This window comes from Condylura cristata, unplaced genomic scaffold (genome assembly GCF_000260355.1).
Source record: "Condylura cristata isolate star-nosed mole 26May11 unplaced genomic scaffold, ConCri1.0 scaffold00003, whole genome shotgun sequence".
NCBI lineage: Eukaryota > Metazoa > Chordata > Mammalia > Eulipotyphla > Talpidae > Condylura > Condylura cristata.
Window position 1 is genome coordinate 19,157,742 of NW_004567104.1, and position 4,589 is coordinate 19,162,330.

Below are 4,589 nucleotides of genomic sequence, written 5' to 3' on the forward strand. Positions count from 1 at the left end.
AGGGTTCCTGTTCCCAATTCCAATTTGAGGGTGACTTCCCTGCACCAAGCAGTTCTCAGACACCAGCAAAGTATTCAACCCTGTATATCTACTCAAAAATAGCATCGGATTCCACAGGTTAAAGGCTTAATCTCCCACATCCTCCATGTTGGCTGCCAGACACATGCATAGGCTTCTGACCAACTGGATACAGATTAGAGAGTCTCATGATGCCATCAGATTTAATTTCTAGAATGGTTCACAGAACTCAGGAAACCCATTTACTCACTAGACCAGTGATTTATTACAAAGGATGTTATTCTGGGACAGCCAGATGGTATGGGGAAATGATGCAAAGCTTCCATTCCCCCTTCAGGAGTAGCATTCTTCCCAATTCTATATTCACCAATCTGGAACCTCTCTGAAACCACTCTAGGGTTTTTATGGCAGCTTCATTATATAGGCATGTTAAATTAAATCATTAGCATTGATTCTATCCAACTCCTCTATTTTCCCCAGAGGTTTAGGAATGGGCCTGAATGTTCTACCCCTCTAATCAATCACTTGGTTGATTCTCTTGGCAACCAGTCTCCCCTCTTAGGTATTTTCCAAAAACTAAGTAACCTTTGGAAACTTATGATACACATTTAACACTCTCAGTACTTTGGAAATTTCAAGGGAATTGTGAGATGGGAACTATGGATGAAGATCAAATATGTAAGAAGTGTATTTTGCTCACCTGAATCATCATATTATTAATCACAATAAAGCAGATTATATCTAAAGGCTATGTAAAAGGAAAAAAATGACTTCTAATACAGAAGTATATTCTATTTTGTGTATAGTTCCAGGTCAGTAATAAACTGTAATCTGATCAGTTAAAACCAATAGTAAATAATCGTAAAAACTAACCTTATTGACTTATTTTTTTTTTGCTTGATTTTAGGGTTTTGACCCACCACATCAAAGTGATACAAGAACTATTTACATAGCCAACAGGTTTCCTCAGAATGGCCTTTATACACCTCAGAAATTTATAGATAACCGTATCATTTCATCTAAGGTAAGCAAACTAAATATATTGTAAAATCACTTTGAAAAGTGATTTTTTATTTTAAGGTATACCATATTTATATCTTTAAAAATTCATGAAAATAGTGGTTGGTAGATTTATGTGAACCAGACCTGTGAACTGTAAGATAAAAGAGTTGCCATTTGTTAATTGCATTAAAAAAAGTACCAAAGATTGTTCTTAGTTTCAACTGAAAAAGAAACTTGTATTTGTTCTTAGTTTCAACTGAAAAAGAAACTTGTATTTACGCCATATGCTAGGCCCGATATTAGATACTTCTCATATCATTTGACTTTCAGTATGTTGCTTTCACCTCATATCACTTGTTGCTTTCAGTAACTCCAAGATACTTTACAAAGTGATGTTACACTAATTTTACATCAGTTTCTTCAGTTGAAGTTCCAGGAAATTTTCCCAGAATTGCACACTAGTGAGTGACATACTCGAGTTTGAACTCTTTTTTGTTCAGTTTTATCACTCTTCTGTAAATATTTTATAGTACCAAAATACTGCTTCATTCTTGTTTATTTTTGCTTGTTTTATATTTTTTCCCCTATGGCATTTTTAGGATATCTTAAGTTTATTTTGAAACTGAAAATTGTAGAGTCAGTAATAAATGTCCAGTAGAATTTTCTCTCATGTTGTAAATGTTTTCCACCCTGTCCTATTTGATAATCATTAGCCACATATACTAGTGCAACTGAGATGCTTAATTTTTAAAATTACTTTTAAGATAGTTTAATGTCCATACCTACATGGAACTAATAGCTACCTTATTGGATAATATAGTCATAAAGGATATGAGTCAAGAGACTGAGGGTAAAGTTCTCTATACAGCATAGCTGTTACTTAACATATCATCTTTAGAAGCATCTTTACATTGCTCCTTCCTATCCTTTCAGTGTGACTGATTTTTTCTTTTAACCCTGGCCTCATCTTTCCCAAGGATGTTGCTTTGGTCAGTGGTTCCTTTCCCTGTCCCTTTTTTCAGTCTTTACATTATTTGCATTTGTAATCCATCCACTAGTGACAAATCATTTTGGACAATGTCTATAAAGTAGAGAAAATGGGTAGGAAATATCAGAATTGAGACTAACAGAGAATTTCTAGAGTAATAACTCAATTCCTAACCAATAATGCAAGAAGTGAAGGTCCTTGAAATTTTCAAAACTTGGTATAATTTTGTACAATAAAACTTACCAATTTTAGATGAACGGTTTAAGTTTTGATAAATGTATATCATGTGACCACCAATACAATCATTACAAAAAGGTAGCAGTTAGCGCCCCTCCTCCTCAGCTCTATGGCTATCAACCACTGATGTGTTTTCTGTAACTCTAGTTTCGTCTTTTTTAGAATTTCATTTAAATACAGTCTTTTGTTATTTTGTATCTGACTTCTCACTTAACTTTTGAGGTGCTTTTTGTTGTAGCAACAACAGTAGTTCATTCCATTTTAGTGTGATGTTCAGCTACACTTGGATCATTTACCTTCTGAATTTGATTTTTTTCTTTATATGCTTTTCTCACTAACAGTATTTTCCTTTTAAATTTTCAGCTACTTTTTCCCCCCTGCTCTCTAACCTGTCATATTTTGTTGATATGGGTATAATTTTTCCCTAGTGTTTTTCTGTAGCATAGTATCATCCAGGTTAAGATGCCATAATTCACAGTTGATGCTCCTCCATTTGCAATTTTTTTTTTTAAGATTTATTTATTTATTCATACAGAACTGGGGTACAGGCCAGAGATGCGGAGGGTTAGAGACTTCACCAGAGACAGAGTGGGGAGCAGAACAGGAAGATCGACAAAGTACACTGCTGAGGGGAGCAGCGGGTGGGTCAGGAGAGGTCTGCCACGCCATGTGGTCACCTCTGGGGCAGGTGGGAATCGAACTCATGCTGAAGTGGCTTAAGCTTCTTAGTGCTGTGCTTTAACCCGCTGCGCCACCAGGGAGGGTCCATTTGCAATTTTTTAAATTAAACTCTGTCTAGAGTTTGGATACCTCCCATGATTTTTTCATCTCTCCCCACTTTCCAGGATTTGAAAAGTTTTTACAAGTTCCCAGTTCTCCTGGGAGTCCATAGGAATGCTGAAGTCTGCCAATAATAGAAGCTGGGTGGGTTGGAAAACTTCTGTGATTAATATCTTTATATTACCATTTCATCTACAGCAATACTGGGTTTTAATGTTTTTGAGTAGTTTTACCGTGTATCTTTTAAATAACCATTGTCCTTTTTTGCATATGTGAGGACTCATTGTTCTCTTATTTCCTTAGAATTCCACTACTGCTTTCTTATACTCCTTCCATGCCCCAAAATGTGCTATCCATTAACTTATTTTAAACTTCCCTACCACTGTAACATCGCTGTGACTTCATGTTGATAACCACAATTCTTTAAATGTAGATTGTATGTTTTTACAGATGTTGGACATTTCATCTTTTATGGAATTTCATTTTTTGATGGCAGCTTGAAGAATGTAGATAGATATTTGTATAAACAATGTGAACTTTTTGCTGAAATAAGTGACACCAACTTTTCATTATTCCCTTTATACTACTTTTCTACTCTCCTTAAATTCCCTATACACTTCATTATCTCTATCCCACGAAGTCAATGATGGACTTTCATCCTCTGCCTTTGTTCATGCTGTCCTATGTTTGTGAAATGTTCTATTAACCTCTTATCCTCTATCTCTGAATACCTATATCAGTATAACCTCCATCATTAATTTTTTTTTCCCTCTTGGACTGCTTTTCCTTTTAATTCTTTTTATATTTCTTCATTATCTTTGAGTATATAGCTAATGATCTTTTTTTCTTAATCTCCTTTATTTAATATTAAACCTTTGTTTCTCTTCTAGTGCATGGTGCTGCACATTGTACATGCGTGATTTGTTTTATCATAGTAGCTATTTATTAAATTTTAAACTTCTTTGTAATATATTTGACTTTATTAATAGTTTGATTCTTCTACTATCAGGCCTTAAGAGAAAATAAGGTCAGTTATGCAGTCATATGTATAACTATAGAGAAGTAATACTTCAGATTCATTAATCTTAGCCATTAATACATGCAATGAAAAGAATTCAAAGGTTACTTTTCTTAGACATATTTTCATATTATTTAATATTATTCTAATGTCCTTCCTCTGTATTCAACTGAACAAGCACAATATTTAGACTCATCCAAAGTACTAATGTTTATATTTCAAAAAACTTAGAAACAATTTCTAATATTTATAAATTTGTTTTTATTCTGAGTTTCTCTACCTTACTGGGCTAGCTAAAAATAATATCCTGAAGCCATTTATCATATTGCTAATTTACTTAGCTACTCTTTTCAAGATTCTGGAAGACAAAAATGATTGTTACTACTATGATTTAAATAGGCTGATATAAACCTAAGACATTGCCAACCTAGTTCTTAAAATATTTTATATAATTGGGCCCTCCCTGGAGCAGCGGGTTAAAGCACAGCACTGAGAAGCTAAACTCACTTCCGCATGAGTTTGATCCCCGCCTGCCCCAGAGGTGAC

At 34.3% G+C, this 4,589-nt stretch overlaps 1 protein-coding gene across 5 annotated transcripts in view; it reads left to right on the forward strand.

Annotated features, from left to right (window-relative positions):
• The first annotated feature begins 930 nt into the window (after positions 1-930).
• The window catches only part of ATP11B (ATPase, class VI, type 11B), an 87,383-nt gene continuing 83,724 nt past the window's right edge, over positions 931-4,589 (forward strand). For 2 of the 5 annotated variants that reach the window (XM_012733350.1, XM_012733359.1), the window contains exon 1: positions 931-1,042. The gene's annotated coding sequence lies outside the window, so the exon portion shown is untranslated. Of the gene's footprint in view, positions 1,043-3,159; positions 3,170-4,589 lie in introns of those variants that run through there. The other 3 variants (XM_012733336.1, XM_012733344.1, XM_012733354.1) reach the window with 2 other exon arrangements.